Raw genomic sequence first — 19,592 nt, 5'->3', positions numbered from 1 at the left:
TGATGTCTCTGCTTTTTAAGATGCTGTCTAGGTTTGTCATTGCTTTTCTCCCAAGGAGCAGGCGTCTTTTAATTTTGTGACTGCTGTCACCATCTGCAGTGATCATGGAGCCCAAAAAAGTAAAATCTCTCACTGCCTCCATTTCTTCCCCTTCTATTTGCCAGGAGGTGATGGGACCAGTGGCCATGATCTTTGTTTTTTTGATCTTGAGCTTGTGAATGATTACTGTTACATATAATTGTCAGACAGGGAGACAGGAGTTTCCTTGCCACTATTGACATTAAGAACTTTTTTCTATAACATCTTCTAAATTGAGATGTACATTCAGGCAAAGGCACCAAGACAGGCCGACTCAGATGAATTTGATTGTGTTGCTAAAGCACCACAACTTCAGAGCATCATTTTCTTTCCTTCCATGGAGAAAGGGAGGGAGAAGGTGGAGGGAGTCGGATGAGAATCTTCAGAGAGCTAAGAACTTTCCTTTATCCCAGGATCACAAGTTCTGATCTGTTTAAGCCACAGAGTCCTGAGGCTTCGCCAGGAGGCAGTGAAGATCAAAGTCTGCTGCCCTGCCAAGCTTCAGAAAGAGAATAGCTAATCATTTGTAAAATAAATGGGGATGGGTAGCTCGGAGAGCACATCTCAAGTTGGCAGGGAACTGTATGTTGGTTGCACATGGACCTCACCTTTAAAACAAAACCTCCCTCTCCCCAGATAGACTCACTTTAATCTGAAGGAATCTCTAAACTAGAAAAGAATAGCTAGTACTCAGAAATAGAATATGTATGTTAAGAACAACGTAGGAGAAATCAACAGCCCCCACTTGACGTGTTGGTTCTACAATTCCAGTACCCTCAGAGAAGACACAGAAGGAAACCTATTTTGGAGTGGGGGTGGGGCTCTAGCTGGCTAAGTGGATGCAACAACATGTGCAGATTAACAATAGTAAGAATGATTGACCCCATGTTGCTTTGCGAGACTGGGATGTGGGATTGGACTCACAAAGCAGTACGGTGTTAGCAGGAGCAAAATGTGCCCTTGAAAAGAAACTGTGCCCGGGGCAAAAGGCCCCCTCATTCCATCCTTGCTATGCCTCTGGGCATGAGACTTTGGCAGGGACCTAGAGCCTTCTTACCTTCTCAGGGGCTCTTCTCAGCTGTGTACCTGGAGCAACTGCACTGCTTGTACAGTGGTACCTCTGGTTACGAACTCAATTCGTTCCGGAGGTCTGTTCTTAACCTGAAACCGTTCTTAACCTGAGGTACCACTTTAGCTAATGGGGCCTCCCACTGCCACTGCACGATTTCTGTTCTCATCCTGAGTTAAAGTTCTTAACCCAAGGTACTACTTCTGGGTTAGCGGAGTCTGTAACCCGAAGTGTTTGTAACCCGAGGTGTTTGTAAGCCGAGGTACCCTAAATGTACAGCCCTAATTCTGCCTCTAGGAATGTCAAGTCAGAAGAGGCACATATTCCTAAAAGCCCATAGCCATGTCAAATCCTTTGTATCTTTAACTATATGAGATTTTTATTATTTTAACCCAAGTTGTCAAACCCGCTGTGCAACAACAAAGAGATTCTGCAAAATCTGTGTATATATTAGCATACCACTGATTTCTGTGGAGGAGGGAGGAAATAACAACAACAATAAACTGCATTTTTTTATATAAAAAAAGTCTTTGAAATAAATTGAGTCATCCACAAGGCCACCTGCAGTTAAATATGAAATATTTATTCAAAGTGGAGTAATAAACAAAATTTCAATCTCAATCATTCTAATTAGAAATAAACCTCAAAGAGCTTTCAGACTGGAATTTGAAATGGTACTTAATGCTTCAGCAAAGCCGTTCATTTGGAGAGCTGTGTATTTTCAATGAAACAATTGAAGCATTTAATTGGAGCAGCTATTTATTTATTTGAGAAGCCATGAATGCAAGAGAAAGTAAATTCAAAGCTCAAATATATATATATGCATCGTTTTCTATGAATTTGTGTGAGTCTCCTACAGGCAGTGATGATGCACTCATACCTGAACTTCAGAAATAACAGGATGGGTGATATTAACATCCAGGTTATATGAACAACATGCCCACAGTCACAGTATGACCTGGAAAAAAATGCTATGAGTATATAACCTACAATTTGATGGTGTGGATTTTGGATCTCAGCTGTGTTGACTCATATAAAAATCGCTCCTTCAAGCCAGTCTCCCTCATGTTGAGCAGAAACCCCCACAACCTGCCAGGCTTTTTCATTCACATTGAAAGAGCTGAAGAATGAAAGCTCCAGTCACCCATGGAGACAGGTTGGGCCCAGAGGCTGAGTGTCTGCATTAAGCACAGAGGCAGAGGTTGGGTTTATCAACCAGCTGCTAGTTCCTTTCAAATCACTCAAGATGTGAAGCCTCAGCGCTTGCCTATGCCAACACCTAGATAGGGGCAGATCTCACCCAAGACTGAGGACATCATCATCTCAACAAAAGCACATCTTGGAACCAGCACATTGGCAGCCCAGATTGAATTCAGCCGGACTTAAAGGAAAGCCATTCAGCTTTGGCAGGCGAGCGCAGAACATCTTCCAGATTTATTAACAATTGTGCTGCTGGTTGTTTTCCTTGTGCTGAGACAGCCTTCTTATGCTGTGCATTCTTGCCAAAAGAGGGGGAGAAAACAACAGGACTTGAAAACCAGAGGAACTGCAAGCGTGCCGCATAAGGAATTCTATTTTATATACACACAATGAGAGAGAGAGAGAGAGAGAGAGAGAGAGAGAGAGAGAGAGAGAGAGAACAGGGCCAATGCATTGAAGAACTTGATCTTCTCACAATGTAAAAATGTTAATACGTAGGTTCCTGAGTGGTTGCTCACCAAAACAGAACTTTGCAGCTCTCCTGGATAAGAGCTGAAAGGTTATGCATATAATAGTCAACAACACAGGACTGCATCAACTGTATTGACTGCCTTTGACATAGGAGTATTGCAGTTGCTCCTTATGGATTTCTCACACTTTATTACTTAAAGGGGGTGTCAAAAAAATTGAGGGGAGGGGCAGTGGACATGTTTAGAAAGTGCTGTGAGCCAAACAGAATGAAGGAATCTGTTAGAATCAAAATAGTTTCAACTCATATTCTCATTTTTTTCTTCCGAATATCCATGACAGGATTGTTGAATGGTTGGTCACCAGTGCATTCACATCCAAATGCTCTTTTGGAAATGCCTTTTTGGCAGCATAATATTAAATCTACACTAGAGTGGACATTCAGATCTATCTAAGACTCTTGCTTCCCCACCCTTTCCTGCACATAATATCTGAAATGCCTCTCCTGGCCTCATCACAAATCAAACCTAGATGTGCCAAGCTGTTCCAATTTTCCCAGCACATGCTGTTTCTGAAGGCACATACGTTATTATCTCTTTGTTATGATGTACCCCTAGAACTAAGATATCTAGATCTATAGATATAAAATTGCAATATAGGAAAAAGTGATCGGTTTTCCCAGCACCCATTCTTGTGGAGGTGGAGGTCGCTGTGAACAGCATGCTGACAAACGTGACCACAGACTAGCTGTATCCAATTTCCAGTGGGCCTTGAAGCTGGGCAGTCACCTAGGCTTCTGGAGGAATCAAATTGTGCTGTGAGTGACCGGCTGCATGGTTTACTCTTTCCATTGGCAATCCAGACTGCACACTTATCTTTTTCTTCGTTGCCTTGTGATTTCCAGTTGGAGTCTCATCTCATCTAAAGCCCGTTGACATTATTAGTATACAGTGGTACCTCGGGTTAAGAACTTAATTCATTCCGGAGGTCCATTCTTAACCTGAAACTGTTCTTAACCTGAAGTACCACTTTATTTTTTTATCTTTTCTTTATTTTTATTGTATGCATCAGAAGTATACAATATAACATAATGCATTTATTTAATTTATTTAACATAATTATTACAAATTATAAGCAAATATATACATACATGTTTCAGATAAGCACACATATATGAAAAAGAACAAAAGAGAAAAAAGGAAGAAAAGAAAAAAGAAAAAGAAAAAAAATAAAGAGGAGGAGAAGAAGACGAAGAAGAAGAAGAAGAAAAGTTGGAAGAATTTCTTCCAAATTTATTATACAAATATCTCAATAATAAAATTTCATTGATTGACTTCCATCGCTTACACTGCACTTCCTATATACATTTTAAGCAAGATTGTATCTGTTATTCTGTATTTTTCCCATACAATCTCACACAAATATTCTAATCAATAAATTTTCTAAATCTTTCATAAATCTATTCTAAACCTTACATTTAATCTTTGTCTACATAAATAATCATTGAAACATTTCCATTGTTTCTGGATTATATTTTTTGGTTTTTGTCTTATCAAATCAGTCGACTTTGCTAAAGTACCGCTTTAGCTAATGCGGCCTCCCGCTGCCGCCATGCCGCCACTGCGCGATTTCTGTTCTCATCCTGAAGCAAAGTTCTTAACCCGAGGTAATATTTCTGGGTTAGCAGAGTCTGTAACCTGAAGCGTCTGTAACCTGAAGTGTCTGTAACCTGAGGTACCGTACCACTGTATAGACACCCCCCCCAACACACTCTCTCCAATCCAGACCAAAAATACTGTATCCAAAAATATCCACAACTAGAATTGAAGCTCAAATTATTTATTTATTTCCCGGCACTGCACATATATGCGGTCAAGTGCAAGTCGGTCCCACACAAGTGGGGCAATGCCTGTAGTCCTTTATCTAAATGCTTTTAGATATTTCCTTCCTATGACAATCCCTTTGAGATCAGATCTAGTCTTTTCCCTCCTGAGATGGGTTCATACAATTGCATTCCTTTTACAGCAGGATCTTTTGATTCCATGGCCCAGATTCTTAGCAAGATTGGTCTCATGGGCCAAATTTGACAAGCCCCAATTTGGTGCTTTGAAATCCCAAAGTCAAGCTACAATCCCATGCACAGTTAATAAGAAATGCCATCCCATTAAACTTTATGGGACATACTTTCAAATGAACATGCACAGGCAGTTAGTAAAGCAGGTGACTTGATTCATGTACTTTTGAATCACTCATTGGGTGCTTCTTTGAATATCTGCTTTCCTTCCAAAGAGGTTATGGTATCAAACACAAGACTACTCCACTTTTTGTTATTACTTTTACATTGATTCTTATTCTTATTATTTATTAAATTTCTATACCACCCTTCATTCTAGGTCCACAGGGCAGTTTACAATGCAGTGGTACCTTGGTTCTTGAACTTAATCCATTCTGGAAGTCCGTTAGACTCCCGAAACAGTTCAAAAACCAAGGCACAGCTTCCAGTTGGCTGCAGGAGCTTCCTGCAGTCAATCAGAAATCCTGGAAGCTGCATCAGATGTTTGGCTTCCAAAAAACATTCGCAAACCGAAACATTTACTTCTGGGTTTGTGGCGTTTGGGAGCCAATTTGTTTGGGAGCCAAGCCATTCAAGTACCAAGGCACCACTGTATAAAAACGCAAAGATACACACCATAGTAACAAACAAAAACAACACCCGCACACACAGGGAGACAGTTTAGAAGGCCATGTATTGTTTAATTAGACAAAGACTAACCAGGAATTTGAACTTAGGTCTTCGTGATATAAATCTTACCGTTGCTCCCACTTTCACCACTACATTGGCTCTCTAAATGCCAAACTTTTACAGACTATTTTGTTTTAGCCTGGTAATTATACTGATCTGTTTGCTGAATGCAAATAAATCATTTAAGTTAGCTAGACCTCACTGTTGTACAAGTTCTTCTTAAACAATAGACCATCTCCGTAAACCGTATAAATGCAATTCCACATTCCATCTTTCACAAAGAGAACATTGTGCAAGTCTCTCCTTTATACAAATTTGATCTAGAGGTATAAGCCTAAATGTAAGTGTATTAAAGGAACAAATTCATTTCAAAAGGTAATGATTGCAAAATCAATCACATTTTGTGAAAAACTCAATAAGTTTATGATGTGGACCCACTAGAATGACCTTACATGGTAAAGAACCAACAGAGCTGAACTACAAGTCAACAGCAAGAGGTTTGCTAGCCTCCTCATCGGTTCTAAATTATGCAGTGTCATTTCCTGCTGCATACTGTGGGGCTTATAGTTCAGCCCTACTGATCTCCAAGAACAACAAAAAGCACTGCCAGCATCATTTTTCATGAACGATGAGAGACCTTCTGGATCCTTTCTGTCTTCATCGGAGCCTGATACCCCAACTCTCTTTCCCAAGGAGAGTTCCCCTCTTCAGGGAGAAGGAAGTGGTATCGGGTATCAAAGAGTTGTGAGGAGGAAGCAGAACTGAGGCTGGGCTATAGCTCAGTGGTAAAGCATCATGCAGATACTTCCATGTTCAAACCACAACGTCTTCAGGTAGGGCTGAGAGAAACCTCTGCCTTAAGAACCACTGCCAGTGAGTTAGAAGAACTATTGGTCTGATATAGAATCAGGCAACTTTCTGTGTTCTTTGCTTGAAGTGAGCTGTGCCAGCTTTGACCCTGCTTTCTTGAAGAGCTCTTCCAGATGACCTGGTTTTTTCACCATTCACCCTGATTTGCTTGCACAGATCTTTGCCAGTGGTTGGTCTATTAGAACATTCGCACTTGAGGAAATTGTGTAGCTAGTTCATATTGTTAAAAAGTTGGATTCTCTACCGACTCCTCCTTGACTGGAAAGTTAAGGAGGAGGAGGTAACAGTGGCCATGGTGAGGTAGTCACAAGACTTTGGCCATTCAATAACCATGGCCCAATGGGAAAACTTGTGGAAGAACAATTGGAAATTCACAAATTGTTATACGATTAGAGAGAACTTTCTAAAAATGCAACACCGATGGTACCTAACACCCTGGAAACTTTCAAAAGTGTACAAAAATATGCCAAGTAATTGCTGGAGATGCGAGATAATTCAGGAACTTTTTACCACATGTGGTGGTTATGTAAGAAAATACAAATATTCTGGGAGAGCATTCATTTGGAATTGCAAAAAATGCTAAAGATCTCTTTTAATAAAAAACCAGAGGCCTATCTCCTGGGAGTTACAGATTTGGATATTCCGCAAAAAATGAAGCAAGAGTTCTTATCGCGGCAAAATGGAAGAGTATTGAAATTCCCTCTATACATGAATGGATCCAAAAGCTGACAGAATATGCTGAATTAGATGGTCTATCAGAAAAAATCAGAATAAATCAAAACAGGAATTTGTCTCAAAATGGGAGGCTTTCAAAGAATATTTGAAATATAAATATAGTAGTTTAAACTCTGTTACAGCATTCGAGGAACTTCAGTAATAGTTGCAAGTTAGACATAAGAGTTAAGATATATTAAGAAAAAGTTAAATTATGATAAAAGTGTGTGTTGGCAATAAGTAACATGAAATTGAAAGAAGGAATAGATGGGAGGTTGGGTCTATAGTGTTAAGACCAACTTATGTTTTATTGTTTGTTAAGAAAATGTTGTGTTTATTGTTATTCCTGTGTGTAATTCTGTATCTGTGTTTTCTCTTTTTTCCCCCTTACTGTATCAGTAATACTAATAATAAAAGTTGGATTCTCACACTGAAAGAAAGTGGAAGGTGAATGGGGTGTGGAGAGATGAAGCGAATGGTTTGTTCGAAGGGAGGCCATGTTATTGGTTTGTAGGGATTTTTTTGTTCTTGTTTTTATCATGTATTTTTTGCTTTTATATTGTATTTTTATGTTGTGAGCTGCCCTGAGATCTGTGGATGAACAGTGGTAAGCAAATTCAATGCATAAATGCATACATACTGTACATACATAATAAAAGGTGAAGGCAAAGGTAAAGGACCCCTGGATGGTTAAGTCCAGTCAAAGGCAACTATGGGATGTGGCGCTCATCTCAATTTTCAGGCCGAGGGAGCTGGTGTTTGCCAACAGACAGCTTTCCGGGTCATGTGGCCAGCATGACTAAACCACTTCTGGCGCAATGGAACAATGTGATGGAAACCAGAGCGCACGGAAACACCATTTACCTTCCCAATGCAGTGGTACCTATTTATTTACTTGCAGAGGTGTGCTTTTGAACTGCTAGGTGGGCAGAAGCTGGGACAGAGCAATGGGAGCTCACCCCGTCATGCAGATTCAAACCACCAACCTTCCAATCGGCAAGCCCAAAAGGCTCAGTGGTTTAGACCACAGTGTCACCTGCGTCCCTTACATGTATAATAAACATAATAAAGATCAGCATTCTTCCTCATGTGCTTGTGTGTTGTTTACATGTCTTCCCATCCATCATTCACTCATTTCACACTTTTCAATGCAGTTAAGTTCCCTGTCACTTCCAAAGAACAAACAATTCTTTAAAAAAAAAAATTAAAAAGCCACATGAATTTGGTGTGCTAGGGTGACAGAGCCCTTTAATTGTGCAAACCTAAAGCTTAAATCCTTCCCATGAAACAATGACAGTCTGGAGACACCATAAGCTGAGGGAAGGATGCTTGATACAAACTCTTATCCCATCGCATTCACTTGATTGTGCAAAATGTAATTAATTAAGGAACAAGGAAGCAACAGTAGCCAAAGGAAATATTGGTGTTGAAGAAGCAGGCATGGATATTCATGTCCCCAAGCAGTTGATAGGAAGAAGTGAACACACTTGCAATCTCTTTTCTAGGGGGGGGAAAGTGTCTAGTCTACCAAAATTGTGTTTTTGGGATTGAAAATTGAAACTAGTCAGCATTCAGTGCAGCTTTCATTATAACTCCAAGAACCTCCTCTTTGAATACAATATGGAAAAGGTAATATGCTTAGCAGATTAAAGTCTGAGTAGGAATCCACATACTGTATATTATCCAGACCTTTTCCAGCTAAGGAAAGCAGAAGGAAAAAGGAGTAACTCTTGGAGTGCATTATTATTACAGAATACAAGATGGGAACATTTTCTCCTGGCAATGACAAATTCTACAGTTGTGTTAGCAGAGACTTCCTAGAGGTCAGGGATGAAATGTTAGATAGCAAAGGAATTGACATGAATAAAACAAAGCCAGGGGTTGGTGGAGATGAAATCGGAGACTACATACTTGACATCATCTTCCCTCTTAGAGATTGTCACTTGCTCACCAGAAGATTAATTCAGCAAGCATTTCATTAACAGCATTGTTCATGGATGGCTTTCCCTATCGACTTGAGCTTGCAATTTATTTCCCATAATAGAAACATACATAGGAGTTATCATGGCAAGGCAAAGTGAAGATGTTGCAGATTGAAGATAGCAGCTCACTATGAGCCTTGCAAAACCAGCAAAGAGGAAAAACATAATCTTCTGCTTTTCTTTTTTTCCTGATAGATGCTTGCTCCTTAGAATAACCTCATCTATTCAAGGTTGCTTTGAATGAAATGCTAGAGTGGTATCAGCTGGCATGCTTTGCTTTCCATCGTACTGAGCAGGTATAAAATGTGGCAGGGACTTGTTGTGTTGCTGATGCTAGCCTGGCTAAGGATTAGTCCCAATAAGTGTTGTGAAGGTCGTGATACAGAATAATATTCTTTCATACAAAAGCTTAGGAATTGCATTTGGTCTAGGACAGTGTTTCCCAACCTTGGGTCTCCAGCAGTTTTTGGATTACAACTCCCATCTTCCCTAGCTAGCAAGACCAGCAGTCAGGGATGATGGGAACTGGGGACCCAAATTTGGGAAACCCTGGTCTAGGAGCACAATGAATGTCGGAATCTCCGCTCGATCGAGCTGATAAAGCTCATCCTTCTCTGGCCAAGTCCTCCAGAATCGCCTCCGACGATAATTAACAACCTGAGCCTCTGATAAGGCTCCAGGCACATCCCCCATTCAGCAGAGTTTCCAGCAGAGTTTCCATGCGGAAGGATGAGATAGTATGAGCTACATGCTAGGAGTTTTATTTCTAACTATGCAGACAGCAAAGAAAAATACATCCTCTCTCTGTGAAAGACAGAGAGCAACTGAAACAAACAAAGGAACAGGAAACCAGTAACATCACATCCGTCTCCTGTCTCCTGTGAGACTTCCAACAGCCTGGAAGGTCTCTGGAATGTAAGCAGAGTCTTGTGACTCTAAGCAGCTGCACAGTGGCAAAACAGAAACTAACAATGAAAAGGGGTGGGGAAATGGGGTGCATGTCCCAAAGAACTGAACAACCAAGATGGTTGCTGCTTCCTGTCCCTTGTATGTATTTCATACCCTACTTCAGATACTTGCTTCCACAAGCCCACTCACCCTTTGCATGCGGCGGCATTGCGGGACAGAGGAGGCTTCACTGGGGACCCAGCAGGGGAATTCAAACTGCTGTGCCCTTCCTGATAGGGGAGGGGGCATGAGCCCCTCTGCCTATCAGAAAACGGATCCTAGCCTGCACCGTACTTTGGCAAATCGGAATGCAGGCTGGGACTTAGGCTGTGCCAGGGGGCGGAGTTAATGGAGCCGACGGTGGGCTTCACTCAGATCTGCCCCTTGCCCATTTAAGCAGCCAGCACCTGAGCCCTAACACACACTTTTAGAGCATTTTTAAGAAAGAAAATTGTGTTATTAGAACAGCATTTTCCAAGTAATATTAAATTATTTTATTAAAATAATTATTAGACATTGTTATAATTAATAGCATTTCCAGTTATAAATGTTCTTATGCACAAAGATTTTGGAAATGGTTTATCAAACTTATTACACAACACTCAGGGCTGTGGAATTATGGCAATTCCACACAAAGAGGGGAGACAAAAGGCAGTATATGTTCTTGGATGCAGAATGCATTCCTTCATATGAAACATTTTTATATTATTATTAAGCATCTAGCCCTTATGGTTTCAATACGTATCTACTAAATTTTCAGAAGACTTGCTGAATAAGATCTTCAGTGGATGGGATGTGGCTGTTCTCCCCATTGCTTTCTTCCTTCCCATGACCTGCAGGGACAGAATAAAATATTCAAAATACTAAAAGAAAGCCTGAGCACATTTTACAAATATTGGATATTTTACAGCTGTGCTTAATTTATATAACTTATACAGTGGCAGATAACTTATAAAGGTAAAGGTAAAGGACCCCTGACAGTTAAGTCCAGTCGCAAACGACTCTGGGGTTGCGGCGCTCATCTCACTTTATAGGCCGAGCGAACCGGCGTTTGTCCTCAGACAGTTTTTCTGGGTCATGTGGCCACATGGCTAAGCCGCTTCTGGCAAAACCAGAGCAGCACACAGAAACGCTGTTTACCTTCCCACCAGAAGGTACCTATTTATCTACTTGCTAGGTTGGCAGGAGCAGGGACCGAGCAATGGGAGCTCACCCCGTTGCGTGGATTCAAACTGCTGACTTTCTGATCAGCAAGCCCAGGGCTCAGTGGTTTAGACCACAGTGCCACCCACATGACATACACTAACAAAATTCTGATTTTAAACAGCATAGCCTAGTACATGCATCATTCCGAACATCTCCCAAAGCATTATCTACCTGTGCAAACATTCCAGTAAAACCTGTACTTTCTCTCTGCATGGTGTTGATAGTTATTAAGATGATGATGATTATTTAGTTTATATACCGCTTAAATGCCAAAATGACTAAACAGTGCTTTTCAGTGGGCATATAGTCTGCATGAAAGAGGTACTCCAGCACAGATCAAGTTGCCTGTTGCATGTAACATAATAATGTGCAATAACTCTTCAACTCTTGATAACATCTATCTATGGAGATAAGTTCTATATATATCAGGAATTCTGTTATAACGCCATTTTTTCCCTGACAGGAGAATGTGCACTTTAACTCTGATCTAGCACCAGCCAATTTGTCTCCCTCATGTATAAATAATATATTGTGTTATTAAAAATGACAGTAATATTTTCTTTCTGTTGAAGAAATATCTCCTTTATAGTTTCCAGAGCCTTGTCTATTAGGATGTAAGGCACTTATTTAGACAGAGCTATCAATATTCAAGGTGGTTTATAGAGCTAAATAAACTGCAGATGACAAAGACTCAGCTTGAGAGCGAAATCAGTGGGGGTCATGCTCCCAGCAGGGACCCACAACTTGAAATGAAAATGGGTGCACAACCTGGAAGTTCAATGGATTAACAGTAAAAAGGGAGGGGAGGAGAGGAGAGGAGAGGAGAGGAGAGGAGAGGAGAGGAGAGGAGAGGAGAGGAGAGGAGAGGAGAGGAGAGGAGGACACTGCCAAGCTTATTCTGGAACAGGAATGAAATTTTTGAAAATCTTGAAGTCCAGTTAATTCTCACTCCCCCCCCATTCCTGTCTCAATATTTGATCTCAATGAAAAACAAACAGATGCATACAACAATACATAAAAAGATATAAAAACACTTCACTATAAATAGTTATAAAACATGCTGCAGTATAGGGCTGGATACTTTTCTATGTATTATGTGTATAGTATGCATACTTTTGTGATGGAGAGAGACTCAAGTTTAAAGGGATTTATACCCAAAATTTGGTGGTTCCATCGTAATTGAGTTTCGCCTGCATCACACTACTTTTTGCACTGAGTTTCTGCCTATGTTTGAACAGTAAAAAAGTATATAATCAGAGGGATAGGACCCCTTTGGCCCTCCAGATGTTGGACTCCAATTCCTATCAACCCCAGTATCTAAAACCCAACATCTGGAGCAGTGGCGTAGCGTGGGGGGTGCAGGGGGGGCGGACCGCACCGGGCGCAACATCTGGGGTTAGGGCAAATCAATGGGTTAGGGGGCGCAAATCCACGGGTTAGGGGGCGCAAATCCACGGGTTAGGGGGCGTAAATTACTTGCCTTGCCCCGGGTGCTGACAACCCACGCTACGCCACTGATCTGGAGAACCACTGATTTATCTGTTCTGTCATCTGATTACCAAGCACTGCAATCAATGAGACACCAAAGGAGTGCTCCACTGGGAACCTTGGGTGATAGCCAATGCCAGTCATACTCCAATGAGACCCATTGAAATCAATAGGTATGTTATTTAGGTTGGTTGATTCCAATGGATCTCCTTGGAGTATCAGATGCTGGATCTTACCCTGTTATAATGGGCAATAATAAAAAAAGGCTTGTGTCTGGTATTAGTTCTGCTCAGAGTAAACCCACTGAAATTAGTGGAGATGACTGACTTCGGTACATTAATTTCAGTGGGTCTACTCTGAGTAGGACAGAGTTGGCTACAACCCTTAATGAAGCTGTGTAGAAATTCAGTCTAAAATTAAATTTGCCACAAATTTGGGAGTTCCTCCTCCTGCAGACTGAGGCTGAATCCCAAAGAATTTTGATAAAAATGGTGAAGGTTCAGAGGGTGGCTCCATACACCCTTTGGCTGTGGCCAAATATTGTTGAAAACAAAACTCAGGGTGGGTTGGAAGGTTTCTATTGAGGCAAAACATCTGAGAAAGCCATAAAATATTTTCAGTGCAACTAGAAAAAGATTCTCAGGACATCCTTGGCCATCAGGTTGTAAGTTTTCCCATCCCTGTTCGACACTATTGGCTGCATCTGACAGGTAAATGAACATCAGGTTGGTATCATTAAGTGTGTATTGTTACACATTACAGGGAAGAGGATAGCAGTCCTGTGTTTTCTGGCAGATTGTTCTATCCTCCAAAACAACAATACAACCACAGAGCCTCAATGATGTATATAATGATAAACTAGATAGGCTGGTAGTCTTTGCAGCAACTCATCAACTGGTAATAAAGATTTTCATGTTCCTGCATAAAGAAATTCATAAAAGGAGCATGGAAATCAAGTGATGGGGGAAGAATCAATCAAAGTGACTGTTTAATTGTTGGAGGCTGACGTGAGAATCACACTTAGGTTGCGAGAAATATACATGGGGCTTGCTGTGATGGTGAACATTATGGAGTTATAGCTGACACACAAGCCAAGCTAAATTTGTCAAATAAAAAAATGTAGGATAGAACGTTCCAAAATATAATGTCAGCAAACCAGAAGATGGAGAATTAAAAACAAATTGAAAGTAGCAATAGAAAGGAGACTCGAGGCATGAAACACCCATAAAATGGGGTAGCAAATAGGTCACTGGGGATATGGAATAAATGAAAGGAAGAGAACGACATAAGGAAAGTAATAAAGGATGCTACAAATAGACAGTATGGTTTCCATTTTCAAGGGGAAAATAATAGAAAATCTGTATTGTTTAATTAAGAGTGAGCAGAAGTTATACAGTAAAACAGTGTTAAAAGTTAAGGGTTTGGAAAAGAAAGAGAAATATAATACAATGGAATAGGAAGCTGAAGATCTAGACTCTGGTACAGGATTCTCAAACTTATTCTGAGATTGGATAAGTGAATGAGCCCCCTGCCCCCTGCAAAAATAAAAAAAAAATTAAAAATGCAACTTTTCTCTCTTCTAAAGGAAAAAATTGATCCTTCAAACTTTTCCCATCAGAGAATTTTTTTTAAGGGAATCCTAGAACTCCTGATGATGGTGATGATGGTGATTAAATTCCATTACTTACAAAGCAGCTTACAACACAGAAATCTATTAAAACCAGTCACAACCCATCATCCAATCAAAGCCCTAGAAAGCACATTGATACAAAAACGGGACAGGTCTTGCAGAAACTGCCCCACTAAAAGAGGTCACACATGCTTAAAAACCCTTCTAATTAATGACCAAAACCCCAGGAAAAAAGGGGAATTCCTGGCTCCTAAGAATAGATAAAGATGGTACCAGGTCTGCCTCCCGGAACGAGCATTCTGCAAATGGGGAGCCATCACTGAAAAAGCCCATTCTTATGTTGCCACCCTCAACTTCTCATGGAAGGGTCTTGTGGAGAAGGGTCTCACATAACTATTGCAGGGTCCAGGTTAGTTCATATGGAGAAAGGCAGTCCTTGGGGTATTGGGGTGCTGGGTCTTTATAGGTCAAAACCAGTCCTTTGAAGTGAGCCTGGAAGCAAAATGGAAATTAATTCCATCTTCACATTTCCAGGTTCTTCATTTGAGCATTCAAGTATGTCAATAGTTTGAGTTGGGTTCCCACTGCCAGTATCAAAAATGATAGTGTATTTTTTCAGACTATCTTTGGCCACAGCCCCCCCCCCAAAAAAAAAACCCCACCAAAAATCTTGGAATATGACCACTGTTTGGATTTAAGAATATAAGTGATTGGCATGCTTAAAACATTTTAGTATGTGATAGTCCTAATGGCATCAGTAACACTGGCCTGAAGCCAAAAGACAGAAGCCCCAGTAGCCTTATTGTATGCCTAATATGGCCTTCAGGATTCTGTATTTAGTTATGAACATTGCATCATTTTCTTTATATATATATAATTTTTAAATTAATTTTCAGTATATCATTTTCAACAGTAATTAAACATATTTTAACATCTTATACAATTTTTTTGACTTCCATCAATCTCATCTGAGAAATTTCCAATCTAATCTCTAAATACACATTTCCCACTTCTTCAATTACATTTAATTCATAACTAATATCCCTATTCTTTCTCTAATTTGCAATGTTTCATACATTTTTCCTTACTCAGCTTCTTGTAATCCTGCCAGCATAATTTGTTGGTTACAGTTGCTCTTCAAATAATATGTATATTTCTTCTGTAAATCTCTGGTTCCACAGGTTTCAAATCCTTCCTTTCATTTTGTCCAATTCTGCATAGTCCCTTAATTTTGTTTGCCATTCTTCATTCGTCGGCATCTCTTCTGAACATTGCATCATTTTCAGAACCAAGAAGCCACAAATGACAAGCTGGCACAGTTGAGTGCAGAGTGAGGTCGGTGGATCAGCACTCCATTTGCTCTCTTGAACCAGCTTTCACTGCTCACAAGGAGAGTCCACCGCCTTCCAGGTGAGTCTGTTCCACTGTCAAACAGCTCTTACCATCAGAAAGTTCTTCCTGATGTTTAGACATAATCTCCTTTCTTGTGACTTGAAGCCACTGGTTCTGGCCCTACCCTCCGGAGCAGAAGAAAACAAGCTTGCTCCATCTTCCATGTGATGGTTGATGTTTTCAATGTTCCAGAACAATAAATTATAGGATAGTCTTATATACCTTTTTTTAAAAAACTAGTGTCCAAAAGCAGCATGAATGTTGTTATTCATTTATGTGTAGTTGTCTGTATTTTTTGTACTATTTTAATTGTTGCATTGATTGCATTGTCCTTGGGTGTTTAATTGTGTGTTTGTGTGTGTGTGAGAGAGAGAGAGGGGGGGAGTATTTTAAAAAGAAACAAAACTAGAGACCTTTCTCATAACCTTGGCAAGATTGCTACAATTCTAGAAAGAAAGATACATCTGACAAAAGATTCTTCCCTTATGTGAAATGATCTGGAAACACAGCAATTTCCTTTGGGAGTTTGCCTTTTGGCAATCCTAGGCTGAAGAGAGTTTCCAAAGCATTTTATCATTGCTCTGTTATCAGGAATTTTCAGGGATGGGTGGGAGACAAGTTGTAAACAAACACAGAAAGAAACGCTCTGCCGTGCCTCAGCCTAAAGAAAATATTTAAAGAAAGAAGGTTTAAAGGTTAAATCTGAAAGTCAAATAGCCAAAGCCTGATGATATATAACCAGGTACTATGAAGAAGGCATAGCTGAGAAATGTATGGAATATGGTAGCAGTGAAACTGCTTATACCATTAACCGAGAAATATGCAACTACAGTCTGCCATCTACCAACTAGCACATGATATGGGGTTGAATGAATTTTATTATTTCGGTCACAGACCAGTTCCAGCCCACATACAATATTAAGGAAGTCATAAAACATGATAGGGAGACATTTGATATGGGGTTTGATTCCTCTCTTATTGCAGGGCCACTGGAAACCACATTTCTATGTTGTCTTCCTGGAAGTGGGCTCAAAGATGTTTCTGGAGACCCCTATAAACTGTGATAACAGCTGGAACCTTTGGAAATATTTCCAAATGGAGCCAGGATCAACCCCATTTGAGCGGGTTCCAGGCCTGATTCAGAAATAAGAAACACCACTGGGATATCGTAGAACCCTTCCTAGGATGCTCAAAAACTGTCAGTGTGGTAAGGTGAAGCATAGGAAGAAGAAGAAGAAGAAGAAGAAGAAGAAGAAGAAGAGGAAGAATTTTTATTTTTACCCCACGCTCCCTAGCCAGAGCAAGGCTCAGGGCAGCTAACACAAGTAAAATTACAATAGAAACATAATAGGGGAGGGGGAACCCAATTTAAAATACAGGTTAAAATGCAATTTAAAAATACAGCCTCATTTTAAAAGTAGCCCATAGATCAAAACCGTAAGGGGAGGGAAACGTAAGGGTCAGACTGAGTCCAAACCAAAGGCCAGGCAGAACAGCTCTGTCTTGCAGACCCTGCGGAAAGATGTCAAGTCCCGCAGGGTCCTGGTCTCTTGTGACAGAGTGTTCCACCAAGTTGGGGCTAGTACTGAAAAGGCCCTGGCCCTAGTTGAGACCAATCTAACCACCTTGCGACTTGGGACCTCCAAGGTGTTGTCATTTATGGACCTTAATGTTCTCCGCAGGGCATACCAGGAGAGGCGGTCACGTAGGTACGTGGGTCCTAGGAACTTCATCTGTTTGTCACACATGACTCTGTTAGCCTCCTTTATGGCAAGGTTACAGTTCTCCCACTGCAGTGAATGGATTTATATATTTATTCGTTTTGTATTTCAACTTCACCAGTTCACCACGATGAATGCCTCAGAGCCTGCAAGCAAAGGCCTTTCCCAACCCCATTTTTAATTTTGCACACCATTCTAGGGTTTGGGTGAAGCAAATGCATTACTCATTGGATTCAAAACGAGCCCTCACTCTTGTGTTGATATTTAAAGGTACTGCATTTCTCTGAATTCCTCAGAGTTCAGACAATATACCACTTCATAGCATGAGCCCATTTGTTTCTGTGTTTAATTTACACCCCACCAAAGAGCTCCCCATTCACCCTGGCTTAGATGTTAATCAGATAGGCCTTTAAATCATGGCAGGCTGGGTGGGCATGGCCTGGGGGAAATAATACTTACTTTCTACATTTATATCCCACTTTTTCTAGAAGAAGTTCAAAGCAGTGTGCATACTTCCTTTCCCTCCATTTTACCCTCATGAGGTCAGCTAGGATGGGAGATCATAACCAGCCCAAGGTCACCCCATGAGCTTCAAGCCCGAGTGGGAATTCAGTCTCTATCAGGGCCGGATTTAGGTTTGATGAGGCCCTAAGCTGTCCTTTGTCAACAACAAATTGTCGCTGGTTTTTTGTGTTGAATATATGCTACAGTGGTACCTCGGGTTACAGACGTTTCAGGTTACAGATGCTTCAGGTTACAGATTCTGCTAACCCAGAAATAGTACCTTGGGTTAAGAACTTTACTTCAGGATGAGAACAGAAATCGTGCAGCAGCGGTGTGGTGGCAGCGGGAGGCCCCATTAGCTAAAGTGGTGCTTCAGGTTAAGAACAATTTCAAATTAAGAAAGGACCTCCAAAATGAATTAAGTTCTTAACCCGAGGTACCACTGTATATGGTAATTTATGGACCTAATAGGTAGGTCCTATTAGCCATTTGCACATAACCAAATATGTATTTTATCAAAGTAATTGTTGAACTGAAATACAATTAAGAAGAAGTATGTTAATGTTGTTGTTTAGTCGTTTAGTCATGTCCGACTCTTCGTGACCCCATGGACCAGAGCACGGCAGGCACTTCTGTCTTCCACTGCCTCCCACAGTTTGGTCAAACTCATGTTCGTAGCTTCGAGAACACTGTCCAACCATCTCATCCTCTGTAGTCCCCTATACAATTACGATGTTTTGGGACGCTTTGGTTTTGGAACAGGCTTCCGGAATGGATTAAGTTTGAGAACCAAGGTACCACTGTATATTGAAATGAGCAAACCAGTGGTATTTTAGGGAGCGGGCAAGCAGGCAGGGCTCATTATTTACATCATAGGAGCCTACACAACACAAAACACTGTTACTGTATATAGGTTTTATTTTATTTGTTTTTTATCTTATATTTTGGAAATGTACATCCAGGTTTTTTTTCCTTTAATTTTTTTTGGGGCCCCCAAGAGAGTGGGGCCCTAAGCTATAGCTTGTTTAGCTTATATGTAAATCCGGCACTGGTCTCTATGTTCCTGTTTCAAATCTCCAGTCACTGCATTGCACTGGTACTTCCCCCATGATTTGAACTGATAATCCAGCGACTGTCACAGACCACTCTGAGAACCTAATGTTCCTGAGCATGGATGCTCTGCAAATGCATTGAAAGTGGGACTTGATTTTCCTCCTGAAGCAGTTGCTCCTGGTTGCTTTGCAACCTAAGGGCATCAGCAACAATAATCGGAGGAAGTAAAAAAGAGAGGCACTAAAATTGTGCCTTATGATACCAGCATCTGTGGAACATAATATATGATGATTCCATGTACTTTATGAGGCAAAGCCTGGCAAGAGCGTCCGACATTTCAATGGCACCTTCAGACAAGATGCAGGAATTCTCTTGCCTCTTGCATATTATAGGAAGATGTCACATTGTTATCGATTGCTAACATTGGTAGTGGAATATAATTGTGATCAGCATCAATAACTGGAACAAACTTCATTTGTATGAGACACTGTTGGGATAGGCATGACAAGGTCACAAGGGAAATTAA

This window comes from Podarcis filfolensis, assembly GCF_964270895.1.
Source record: "Podarcis filfolensis genome assembly, chromosome: 6".
NCBI classification, from domain to species: Eukaryota; Metazoa; Chordata; class Lepidosauria; order Squamata; family Lacertidae; genus Podarcis; species Podarcis filfolensis.
The sequence above is the reverse complement of the archived record's forward strand: the minus strand, read 5'-3'. Positions refer to the sequence as shown.